The sequence below is a fragment of the Meleagris gallopavo genome, chromosome 1 (assembly GCF_905368555.1).
Source record: "Meleagris gallopavo chromosome 1, MGAL_WU_HG_1.1, whole genome shotgun sequence".
Lineage (NCBI taxonomy): Eukaryota > Metazoa > Chordata > Aves > Galliformes > Phasianidae > Meleagris > Meleagris gallopavo.
The window spans coordinates 22,051,601-22,065,317 of record NC_139404.1 but is presented as its reverse complement, the minus strand read 5'-3'; the positions used below and the strand labels follow the sequence as shown (position 1 = coordinate 22,065,317).

General features: G+C 37.2%; 1 long non-coding RNA gene across 1 annotated transcript in view; it reads right to left on the bottom strand.

Annotated features, from left to right (window-relative positions):
- The window catches only part of LOC104909466 (uncharacterized), a 33,164-nt gene extending 27,130 nt beyond the window's left edge, over window positions 1-6,034 (bottom strand). Inside the window, exon 1 of the long non-coding RNA XR_014881778.1 lies at window positions 5,995-6,034. This is a non-coding gene — a long non-coding RNA (uncharacterized LOC104909466). The remainder of the gene's footprint in view (window positions 1-5,994) is intronic.
- Window positions 6,035-13,717: the final 7,683 nt, after the last annotated feature.

Sequence of the window (13,717 nt, the reverse complement as noted above, 5' to 3'; positions counted from 1 at the left end):
CCTTTCCCTTTGATGGGCAATATACAGAAATATACTTTGGCTAACCTGATGTCCCTGCCCTTCTGCAGTCACTCCAGAAAGAGCATGGAGATGGAGCTTGAATTTTTCACTCTGCCTATAGCACCCAAAGACATTCTGCAAAATTCAAGCACACAAACTTAGTGTTGCCATGGATCCTAACACCTAAATGCTCACTCAGAGCCTAAGGATAAACTCTTCCCTCCATTGAATTTTGTTGGTGTGAATAAGGACAAATTTTTTCAATACAGAATTGACAAGATAATAGGAACATGGTGTAGAGCCTGAGTAAGAAGGGGAGATTTGCAGAAAGCTGGCCAGACTTGCTGACTTTCATTTTCTATTTTATTGTTGGAAAGCAACAGTCTCATCAACATGAAAACCTAGGTGTCAGCAGTGAAGATTATATACTGCAATGGCAGTAAAAAAAAATGGAAGAAATGTCACACGTGTCACCTGGAAATATTTGCTAGGAATTTGATCTGCATCCAGTCTTTGAAAATACCAGCACTGCAGAGATGTTTTGTTTCTAAACCCATAACAATTGCACTTGAACTGTGAAAGAATTTCTGTCTGTGAAAGAAAATGTTGATCACTGTAATAGTGTAGACAGCCCCCGCCAATGCTGAAAGAATCTGTACATATACATGAGGACTAAGGGTTCCCACCATGCATCCACAGATGTGGGATAGAATAAGATAATTAACAATTAATGATGTGGCAATTACAGAAGTAAACAACAAGCATAGATCACACAGTAGCCTTTCTGTCAATGAATGAACAAATTTTTCATGCATTCAATTTAGAAATGAAACTTTTTTCCTTGAAATACCCTTTGATTTTTATCAGAGAGCTGCATACAAATTCTATCCTGTGGAGGCATTCTTAAAAGCCAAAGGGCATATTTACACACTCACAAAAAACTAAGCTCCTTTATAGCCACAGGGAATACATTTTCACCTCCACTCTGCAGGATTCTTTTGAGGGCCTTGTGCATTAAGATTGAGTTGCAAAGAAGCTGTCTATACTCTGACAAATCAAATATTGCAATGCTATCAAATTAGAAACCAACTCCATTAGAATACTCAGGGGAGTCAACTTAGGCCAGTAGATTCCTTGTCATAGAGTCAAAGAAAATAGTGATGTTCTTTTTTAAAGACGATTCATTGGTGAGTGCACTGATGAGACATTTAGTTGTCTTAGAAGAATGGTCTACAAAAACATCTTTTACAAGGGCAGTGCTCAGAGCTAATCAATAGAGGAATGAGCATAGGCAGTAGTATTTGAATTCCTGTTTCTACTTAGCAGAAGTGTGAGCTGGGTCTTCTCATGCCTGCATCAATGTGGAGTATTTCTATAGCCTGATGTCAGCAGCACTCTTCTGGTGCATAAAGTTTTGAATTCTTTGAATTTCTTAATCATAATCTTGCTTTCTGGATGACAACCCTTGCCAGAAGTCAACCGTACCAACCACTGTCACCTCCTGTCACCTCTCTGTTCACTGTGAAGCTGAGAGATAATGGTGATGCCTTTTGTAGGACTTGGTGCAGACAAGTGAGTGCAGTCTCCAGCAGATTAAGGTTAGAAGCCAATGGCAAGAGAACTTTGAGAGTCAAAGCAGAAGGTCCTGGTGAAGTTTAGATTCAGTTGTAGCTCACCTTGGATCATCTGATCCTAAATAATAAACTGTGCTTTATGGTATTTTAACACTAGTCTGCAGGGTTTTTTTAATTATTATTATTTTTGTATTTCATACTTAACCTCTGTGGGTTTTTGGTTTTTTTTTTTGCTTTGTCATATTCTTTTGAATTATTGCTGTTCAAATAGATAAAATAGGAAAAAATCGTATAGAATTTCAAACATTTTTGTCACATGTAGCCTTTAAATGGAGATCAGAGGTGTCAGCCTGATTGGATTGTATGTGATACACTCTGCTTTTCTTTCAGTCCTAGTTTCAAACAGCTGGATTCTGCATCTGGGAAGAAACAGAATTATTATTTTTCAAAATTACATATGCCTGTCACACTCTCTTTGAAATGCTAATGGTTAAAGAACTGAGAGCTCATTTTCTATTCTGACATGCAGATGATTAAATCAGCCTCTCTGTCCCTCTTTGGCCTCTGTTTGAGCTGCCCAGTAGCCACAGAGCTTTGGCAATTAAATCAGATTTTAAAGGAAATGTCCCATCATGGGAGAGCTGCTCTTGGTATAGACACTTATGTGAATTTTGGTATAACTGTAATTAAAATAAATATAATAAAAATAATAAATAGAAGATGTTCCTGCTTTTGTATACTGTCTCCAGTTCTGACAAGAGTTCTTGAAAACAAATTTATCTTTTAATGAGGAACGTAGGTAGCTGATGCAAAATTTCAAAGAGAGAATATTGAAAAATAAGCTTTTTGTTAACTGTTTCTAAGAATATGAGTCTGTTTCACCTGTACATTGTCCTATTATTTGAATTCTGAGCATATCTGAAGAACTAGACCTTGTGAATTGTACTAGAGCAGGGAATTCCCCTTCCTGCAAAGATGCTGCAATAGAAAGCAAGGAGCTTGTTTAAAAAAAATATGTAGGTCTCTAGTTCCTCTTTATGTTAATTGTTACTGTCTCTTTGAAAATGTAAATTCATTGAAAGACAATTACTTCATCAACAAGATGTGTATGTATACACATGGGAGGCTGTCCAAAAGGGAAAATGGGGTGCAATGCTTAAACATGGAAGAAATAAAGTAGACCAATGAGTTGGAGTTCTGACTCATAAATGTTGTGCGTGTCATAGAAAGAGAACAAGAGAGCTCCAGGACACTTTCTGGTGTCATGTTAGCCACCCATCAACTTACTTTGCATGGTACATATCAGTTGAAAATATAAGTAACTATATTTTGAATGTGTTTTTAAATTGTTTTTAAATTATATGTTTAAAAGTATAGACTGGTTAGCATTTCTATGCATTCCTTATAGATTAACAGAATAAGGAGAGTCATGCTTTATGTAGTTTATATGATTAACCATGTCTTTTTGATGGCAACTTCAGCCACAGCACTGATAATTTTCTTACAGAATATCTTGCAAGATGCTTTTCAAAGCTGTTGACTTATTCTACATTAATTTGTAGCATCCTGAAGTTTTTCTCCAGTTGTTGTCTTTTATGGTTTTCAAACGTTTGAAATCTTATTTCTGAAGTACTTACAGACCAACATGTCCCACATCCTTCATTTTCCAGTGCCATCACCTAGTTTAATAAAATCTCTCCAAGCAGAAGAAAAACTTAAAAAAAAATAGCTTGTATTGTTTGTAGCAGAATCTGCAACTTAATTTTGTCAGCCTTAATGATTCTGTCTACCTTTTTAATCCAGTCAGGATGCGGCTGATTTTGTCTTCTGTTTCATATGAGTTCTTAACTGTAAATATCAGTAAGGAGATTGTATTTACCTGTTTCAGTTCTGCTTTGTAATTCTGAAACTCCAAAAATATTTGGAGGAAAAAGGAATCAATACCATAACTCTCTTTTTTTAATTTTAGATCTTGGCATTTAAAATCAATTTGGTGTTTAATGGTTTTAGGAAGAGCAAAGTAATGCAATAAATTCAAAACTTTTAAGATACCATCCATAATTCTGGGGCACTTTCCGTTTGCTTACAGTGGAAATAAATAAAATTTCTAATAAAAGTCTTGCATTTTTTATTAATCATAACTAAAGCTATATGAAGATCTACTAATTTCTTCAGAGATGAGTAGGCAGCAAGCATTGCTGTATTTACACAGTACCACGGCTAAAGTATGTATATGAAGGAGAGACATTTTGAAACATCGTGGTAATCTGAGACATGACATCATCATTTTGACCAATTCTCAAAATAAAACAAAAAAAAAAAGATTGAGAAATCAATTGTTTTTAAGTGCTCAAAACTTAGATCTCTCATTCTAAGCTAGGTTTTCTAGGCTACCTCAACTATCATCTATTGATGATAGCAAATGTGCAAACAGAGCAATTGAGCTTGTTCAGAAATATATCTCTAGTACAAACCTGATGAGCTGTCAATATGAGGAGGTTTGAAATGGAGCACAACATCAACTTAGGCTTAAGAATCTAACTTAGCGATATCACATATCAGTGAAATGAACTTTACTCCTACTGAACATAATAAAAAACCCTTTACAGCTAGGTCTCTGATACACAGTGCCTTCTAGGTCTTCTAAGGGTTATCTAAGGATAAATGGAGAAGTCTCTAGTTTTATTCCATGAGTAGCTTAAGTCACTGTTCAGTGGAGCTTTTCAATTTAGAATGTATTAAGAATTAAATTGTCAACATGTTAGTGATCTATCAGGTAGTCCTATTCTTCATATCTTAGTTCTTTAGCTTATTTTTGAGAAAAACTACTGCCAAACTTTTAAAAGAGTCATCAAATGCTTTGATTTGGAAAGGGCGTTAAAGATCGTCTATTTCCAACCGTCCTGCGATAGGCAGGAACACCTTCTAATAGTCTCAGTTTCTCAGAGCCCCATACAGGTTGGCTTTCAATACTTCCAGGGATGGGGCAACTCTTTCAACTTTTTAAGGAAAGTAGTTTTTCATCTTAAAAATGACATTTGTGATATAAAAAAAATCCTATGCAAGCTAAGGAAAAATATTTGACAACTTCAAAGTCTTTGGCATAATGATGATTGTATTTGTGTTTATTAGTTTGTATTGATCAAAACATATCATTCCAATTGACTCTGCAGGGTTTTTAGATATTGGTTCATTTTTAATCTCACAGTGGAAATGCACAGAGATCAAGGATCTTACGATAAATCGCACACAAAATCATTAGCTGCAGGTTGCTACTTCTCCCCTACTTAAATAGGCAGATACATACGACAACAGCAGACTTAATAGGAGCCATAAATAAAGGATAAATCTGAACTAATCTGTCTAGGCTTCTTCAGATAGGCAAGAAGACAGATTGTCTTATAAAGACTCTGATTTCCTGAGATTTTTATAGAAGGAAACCACTTGGGAAGTAATATGTATTTGAGGCATTGATAATATTGTATTGAACTAAAGTCTCATGAATATTCAAAAAAGACCTGGAATGTGTTTTTCACTTGTACAACCTTGGGTTATCTAAAAGCTTGACCCTTAAAGGGAAGTGAATTTGTTCTCTTATATACTACTCCGTAGGAATTACGCAAGAAATTTAATAAAATACACTGATAAAGGCTTTGCAAATGAAGCTAGAGATAGGAAGATGAGATAGGCTCTGTTTAACTTTAGCACATGCAATAGGAAACTTTCAAGAGCAGAAATAATAAAGTGTTTAATGTATGTGATTATGCTGAGAGAAAAAGGATGAAGACCTGACTGGAAATATATTCTTTGAAGACTCTCACCATCTTAAGAGTCAAGGCAAAGGTTAAACACAGTGTCTTCTCAGTAAGTGAAATAAACTTTGCAAAACTAGGCCTCTACCCTAAAGCTAGCTACCTTCACACACAGATCTCATTTCAGTGGGAGGATCATTCAGGAAAAAGAACACTTTGAGAGACAAATAACGCTTGTTAGTATTTCATGGGAATAACATCTCCTTTTCTTTCAGTAATCTGGATAATTTCCCCCCTTTTCTCCTTGCAAATTTTAGAAGAGTAAAAACTGCAAGCAGCCTGGAAAACTCCCCTGAAAGAAAGGAATGTCTGCAAAACTCCTTTGCTATTTGATTCCTGTGAATTTTGAGTTTTGTTAATCATTAGAAAAGGTTAAGTATGTTTTTGTTACCTAGCAGCCGTGCCTGGTTTTAAGAAGTTTTGTTTAAAATTATATCCTGCCTTTATCCATATTTTTCTCTGCTCCTATTCTCCTCACTGGAATTCAAACTCAAGAAAGTTTGAATCTAGCCAGCCATCTGAACTCATGGTCTTTGCTCCTAACTGCTTGCAAGGAATATGGAAAATTAGATCTAAAATGCACACTGGAGCATGGGAGACTACTTTACCTTATCTACATGAAGATTTACTCTTAGCTGGTTTTCAATTTGCTCTGTGATGGCAGAGAAAATAACCTAAAGCAAATCAGAATGTTATTTTTAGTCTTTATTTTATTAACTTTTCTTTCCAGTATTTTGGTTGTGGTGAAGCTTTGTGCTTTATGAGTTTCAACCTAAAATGGAAGCCCGAGATGAGAGTATTTTCAGTATTGTTTCTGAAAAAGATGATTAATTTGGGGATTAGTTAAAATATTTGCCCTACCAGGTTCAGCTTATTTTCATGTATATTTTAGCTTCAGGCAAATATTTAACCTAATGCAAAGTGAACTGCAGTGCTTGTGCACCCAAAAGGTTACCTGTTTTTACTATCTATGTCAGCTGTTGTTATAGAGGATGTTACTTCTTTTTGAAATCTTTGTTTTGCTTACACATTTTCCAACATTAAGTTGACATTCTAGCTTAGGTAAAATCAATGAGAACTCTTCTATTGAGTTTCCTGGGGCCAATATTTTATTCTGTAAGAGAAAAAAAAAAAAAAAAAAAAAAAAAAGGAAATTATAAAAAACAACAACAACAACAAAACACAAATGAACAAACAAAAAAAAACCCATCACTTGAAAATACAAAATGATGAAGTAGTCAAAAGTAGCCAGCCATCACAGCTGCTAAGCTGCTGTCTCTTCCTGGAAGCTATGCAGCACAGCATGCATGTGAACAACAAACTGTTTGAGGCCTCTGGCTGTGCAGGAGCTCTGTTCTTGGGGATAGATCAGAAGTTACCTCCAAGTTGACAGTTTTCATTATTTGTCTTTTTCAACATCAGTGGTGTTCAATAATGATTGTCAATGCAGAATTGCACAAGCTGTTGCAAAGGCACTGTGAAGCAGATGCTTATTTTTACTGTACTGACAACACAATTTCTTCTCAAAGCAGTGAGATGAGCCTGAATAAATACTGGGAGCTAAGGAGTGGAAGTGTTTAAGCACTCTGGTGTGTACACCGGGTCTTGGTCTGTGCTGGAATGGAGGATGAATTTTCAGACTCCCAGGCAGCCAACAGGAAATGGATTATTAGGGCTAACAAACAATCCTGTTTCAAACCCCTCTACATACCTGGAAAGGTTTGGAATAGTGAGTTTACATTCACATGATGAATATAAAGAAAGGTAGAACTAGAAGGACAAGACCAAACACTTTTTATTTGCCTTTCTTTTGGAGGTTTCTGTTCATTCCTAGTCTTCAATAAATAGCAAGTGCAGCTAACTGAGCCTGACATCATGGGAAGCAATGGTGAAAATTAACAAATTGTGGTGTAAACAGAGAAGAGTATATCTTGGCCTCTATCCAAGGCCTTGAGGAGCCTAATTCTGGCTCTAATAATTGTGTCGTCCATCTTCCAATGGTATCCTGGGGTGCGTTAAAAAGAAACATGGCCAGCAAGTCAAGGGAGGTCATCCTCCTACTCTGCCCTGGTGAGGTCACATTTGGAGTGCTGTGTGCAGTTCAGGGTTCCTCAGTTCAAGAAAGACAGGGAAGTTCTAAAGGAAGTCCAGCAGAGGGCCCCAAAAATGATGAGGTGCTTGGAGCATCTCCATTTGAGAGACCTGCGACTGCTCAGCCTGCAGAAGAGAAAGTTGAGATAGGATCTTATCGTGCTTATAAATATCTGAAGGATGGGAGTCAAGTGGATGAGGCCAAGATCTCTTCAGTAGTGCCCAGTGATAGGACAAAAGGCAGCGGGTACAAACTGGAACAGAAGATGTTCCAGCTGAACATGAGAAAAAACAGTGACAAAGCACTGGCACAGGCTGCCCACAGAGGTTGTGGGGTCTCCTTCTCTGGAGATATTCAAAACCTGCCTGAATGCTTTCCTGTCTGACCTGCTTTAGGGATCCTGCTTTAGCAGATTTAGATGATCTCCACAGTTCCAACCCCTACAATTCTGTGATTTTGTGATTCTACTCTAGAAATGGCTTCTAACTCTCCATCTCATCTTTTCTTCAGGGCAAAGGTTGTTTGATGTTTTTTCAAAGGAAGACCTCCTAGATGAAGCTCCACGTGCAGCACTTTGAAGGAGCAGCCTCCAAAAGATTACTAGCACAGGGCACCCAACCTCCTGCATGCCTCTCAGCCACTGTCACTTTGCCAGCAGTCTGCAGAGATGTTGCTAACATGCAAGGCTGCTTGCTTTGTGGGGACACATTGTCCACATCTATGTGCTCTTCGGGATCAGCTGCCTTGTCCCACATTACAAGTGGGAGATGCTTGCGTAAGTCTGGGAGTGTGTACAGGTATGTATGTTCCTGCTCAAGTACTAATCTGCAACATAAGCCATCCTGGATTGTCCGCAGTTGTTTTTTTATTATTATTATTATTATTATCCCAAATTATCAAATGGTGTGAGTTTGGAGTTATTCATGTGGTCATGCTTTTCTTTTCTTTTTTAATAATCATAAAAAAGCATGTCACCAAAATAATTTTCTAGATTTTGTAACCAGATTAAGTGCATTTTCCAGAGTTTCCAAGATTTTCTTTCAGAAACAGCAAATGACATTTCTTTAAAAAAATAAAAAGGGGAGAGGAGAAAGAAAACCATCCCTGAGCTGACAGAATGCAACAGTAGGAGGCAAGCATTCAGCTGGCAGTTACTTACTTCCTGGCATGCAATTTTAATTAAGGAGTCAGCATGTCTGCTACACAAGCACACAGGAGGCAGTAACTAAAAATGACTGGGAAAATGTCCATGGATAAAAAGGTAAGAGAAAGAAACAATGACACTATATTTCAGGAGACTAATTGAATATGTTCATCCCTAGCTTTCACTAGATAAGTCCTATTACCAAAGGAAAAGCAAACAGAAATTGCTGTATTACAGAATGCCAAGGAATACCTATTTTGTAGTGTATAGTCAGACTCACTTATTGATCCAAGATAATTGAAAGACAGCATCTCTATTTTGTTGTTGGTGGGTGTTCGGTTTTTTTCAGTTAGGTCTGCATTTGTACCCATTTTCACACTTATGCAATGAGGTTTTGTCTTTCTTTTTATGCCAGGCACATTGCATTTAGAGCAATTATACCTTTCACAAATCATTTAAATTGCCTGGCGTATAAGAAGCAGAAGTGACCAGCTCAGGAGTCTTGTTTTGAGGTATCAATTCATTTTTTTCAGCCCAAATCAGGCCAATTTTCCTTGCGCCATAGCTGTAGCAATCACGTAGCCAAGCAAGACAGCAAGGAGATTACTTGAAATCATTTCTAATAATTTTTCATAAATACTTTTTCTCCTCTTGTATGATGAGTTTTTCTTCTTTCTCAGAGCCAGTCTTCTGAACACAGAGGCTGAATCATATCATGTACTTCCAACAACCATTATTAATCACACAAATATCTTTCCACAGCAAACACTGCAAAATCCTTCACTGAAATCTCATTGTTGGCTGTTGCTTTCTCCACTGGCAAATACTCAGATGAAGCACTGAGAAATGAAAAGGAGGGAGTTCATGCACCTGCCTTGTTCTATATCCATGTATGCCAATCTGAAAGGGCTGAGACTAAAAATAATTGGTGAAAGAAAAGCAAATTGATATGATATGACTTAAAATTAGGGCTCTGAGTTCTGTGGAGAAAAGAACTGGTCAGCTAATCTCAGACTTTCTGTCTTTGTGTCACTTCCATTTATTAAGAGTTTTTCAGCTGACAGGTATGCAATTCATGGTTATATGTGAATAAAAAATTGCGTAGTGAATGTTAGAGAAGTACAATGAAGTCAGATGAATCAAAAGTTCTTTCAACTTTTTTTGTTTGTTTCTATTAGTGCCTTTGAGTGGGCTCATTATAGTTTGAAAAGTTATTTCTGAGAAAATAAATGTGAGTTAGGATGAAACACTGAAAAATCAGTCATAAATACCTTCATTTTGTTGAGTTGCTTTCGTGAATCAAAACTGATGGAACTGTTCAGAACAAGTTTGGACCACAAGAGCTGCATGAGGCTGTACATGGTCTGTGTTTTCTCTCCACAGTGACAGAGACCAGATTGAAAAGGCTAATGACAACACTTTAGATTTTGATGTCTTGCTCACACAAACAAAATTAATGAGTGTTTTCTTTTTTGTTTGTTTGTTTTGGTTTTGTTTTGTTTCAAGTTAACATGCAGGGAGAAATTCTCTTTTACTGAGCAGAAGAGAAAATATCCTAGGCTTTTTTTTCCATAAACTTGCACAATTCAGGCACTGATAGAACACCCTGAAGATCTTCGCAATTTGAACCAGATGACAATGATCACTTCAGGAGCCTAGGCTCTTTGAAAATCGCCATAGATTACTGACTGACAGTTGCTTCTCCTATCTGTCTTCAACTGCAAAATGCCCTAAAGGAATTGCAGAAAGAGAAGCATAAAGACTGAGTGATAAGCTCTATATCACTGCAGAATTGCCAGGAGAGTATTTATAGCCAAAAAAGGAGAAGTTAATAACCAGTAGCTATCAGGCTATTCATACTTGCTCCCAGACCACAGCCATGACTGTCAGTACTGATGGGTCATTGTCTGCACAACCTCTGCAACCTACTGGTCCCTGAGGGAAACTTTGGGTCCATGACATTTGCCACCAGGTTTAATGAGCTGATGTTTCTTGGTTCTTTGTAATAAATAACTCGGTGCACTATTTTGAAGCAGGCTAAACCTTCGGCCATCTTGCTGCTAGATAAGCTGAACCATCCTTTTGCCAGTCTCTCCCCCTTTCCTCTGGAAGGAGCCATTTCAGAAGGTTGAAGCTGCAAGGTCAAATGAACCTTCTGGGGAACCTTCCTTCTCTGCCTTTCTGAAATGCTTTCTAATTCACCTGGCAAGTGAATTAGTTGTAACACCTACACTGTAGCTGGCTGAAATGTAGTGAGAAGAATTTAGTGCAGAGAAAATCTTCACTCATTTTCAAAACAAGACTTTGAAATATCTCAGCTCCTACTTCAGCCTGTAATTTTGATTGATGAACCTTACATTTTTATTTCCTTTGAACAGTGACCATGGCTTTCAAGGGGATGTATTTACCTTGCACATGAAAAGAAGGAGACAGTGTTCGAAAGCAACTACAAAACTCTTCTTAATCAAGTCAGCTGAAACTAACAGCATGCTTGTAGTCTGTCTATATAATTTTACGTGAAGACATGAAAAAAAAATTAGATGAAATAAACCTGCCTTCAGGCAGTTTTACTTTGCAATGGAAGAGACAATTCAACTGATTGCTATATTGCAGACAGCATGGTTCCTTGCTGCATGGCAGGGATAATGCTTATTTTCATATGGATGGACTGTTCTTGATTAATTTCTTTGTGATTGAAAGCTCAGGTAGGAACCTGGAGACATCACAACTGCAACTGCAAAGCAGGGCCACACCATGGTTATCTAAGCACGTACTCAAATGTGTGATCTTTCACTGCATTGTATCAACAGCAGCTCAGAGATAATGCTCCTTGCTGCTGAGGGCTGCAGGAGGAAGTTCAGACCCTGTAGGGCCATGATGAGGGGAGAAGAGGATATGTCGAGCTCTGCTCTCAAAGTGTGCAGACAGAACAAAAAGGGGAAAGGAAAAAGAGCCCTGGTACTGCTATACAGGGAATGTGGAGCAAAAAATGAATGGCTTTGGAGGTTGAGGAGGTGTATGGAGCTGAAGCTGAGTGCTGTTGTCTCTGAGGCTAAGTGAGGTGCCTGTGGGAGCCTGGATACTGGAGGAGTGCCCCTTTAATTACATCACTCATTACTGATGTCTAACAGAGCTTGGAGAGGAGTTCCCAATAGTCTATTCCCACAGATATTGATTTTTTCTTTAAAAAACATCCACAGTATTTATGAAATCATGTGGAAAATGCTCCTTGGCAAACATTAGCCACTTTTCTGAGTTTTCTAATGGGAAGGATTCTGGACTTTGAAATTTTTAAAATGTAATGTGCGTGTGCAGAGCCATTTGTTTCTCTTTGAAATTCAGCTGAAAAGAAGTGCCACCCTAGCCTCCAGTTTGAATCTGCAAGAATACACCTTTGGGGGATATTTCATGATTTTACATGAATTCCCCTCTTTATTTCAAATTTCTTTCCTGAAATCCCTACTATGAAATGTAGTGGTTGGAGGGAGAGAAACACTCAGCAGGGTATATCTGCCTATGGCTCCAGATAATTAAATATTTACATATTAATTCAGGATGGGGTGTTATTGTTTCTTATTATTAAGCATATTATTTGTAATAAGTGTGTAAGCAGCCCAGAGGCTGGCGAAGAGCAGAAGCAAGATCAAAACACACATGAGAGACAGGGAATAGAAGAAATGGGAAAAGAGGAGAACTAGTGCCTCTGGACATAATTTTATGTAAGTTTTGAAAATGCATTAACTCATTTTCCCCCATACTTATGTGGCTGCAGTCTCTGTGACTGTGTGGAAAGGGAACACAACTGATTGATATAGTCTTGGAGTTTTAAAATGTTACCAATACTACTGAAAGAGAACATACCATTTTACAGTTACCTGTTGAGTGGCTTTTTTTAAAAAAAAGCCTGTCTGGCAGTTGGCTCTCCTACAGAACAGTTTTAAAGGAACAAATATAATGCTCTTCAAAGTAAATCTATTCATTATAAATTGTGAGGAAAACACTTGGATAGGTTCTCAAATACGATGAAAAAATTAAGTTACTCTTGAGTATGTCTAATTTATGTTATCTGTAAACTTGAATGGTACAACTGCAGCACTAAAAGCTCAATAGACTTTATCTTGTCTGGTATCATTGGCAGCTGTCCAGTAAAGCACTTACACATGGCTTAATTTTAAGGACATGATGCCCTGGTTTCAAGCCATAGTACCCAGCATCATACTGGAATAATTCAGTGATAAGCATTTTGAAAAGCTTTTCAACAAATATGAACCTGCTGCTTCTTAAAGACACCTACATGCAGTTGATTTAAAGGCATTATTTTGTATGTGTTGAAGATACACTTAGAATATTCCTTTTTTTTCTTTTTTCTCCTTAGTGCTAAGAATATTTAGCAGAATTGTTTACAGTTTAAAATCACGATAAATAATAATTCGCTTCTTTTGAATCTGTATTTGATAAAGAGAACAGCATAAAATGGAGGGCTAATGCGCATTTCTGAGTTGTCAATTTCTCCTTGCTGTTCTTGCTGAAATATAGCCACATCTTGTCAAATTAGGATTCCTGGAGATTCTGTCTGTGAATACATGTTTAATTCTTTCACCTTGTTATGAACGTATTATTAGACTTTCATATCTGTCATTTACTTACCACAAATGCCAGCAGTTGCTTTTCCTCCCCCAACTTTTTCTTTTTTAGCAAAAGGATATTTTGCTCTTCCAGCTTCAATACAAAAGATAGAATAACAACAAAAATGCATCTTGTTGCAGCATTTGAATTTATGTCCTGCAAAACTCATGATTTACAAGATCTTCCTTTATCTTTACAGAACAGTGAAAGAGCCATGCCTTTCTCATGATTGATAAGTGTTGCAAGCATTACGTGCACTAAAGTATAAACTCCGATCTCCAAAATCTGTGAGGGCAGGTGAGACATATTTACTAGAAATCACCTTTTAGCCTTAAATTCTGTAAGTCACCTTAACAGCACTTCCATTCAGATGCTGATCAAGCAGCACAAGCTTAAATTCTCAGAAAGCAATCATCCTTTCTGGTACACAAGTCACTGTTTTGTTACAAAATGAAACTATTCATTTAAA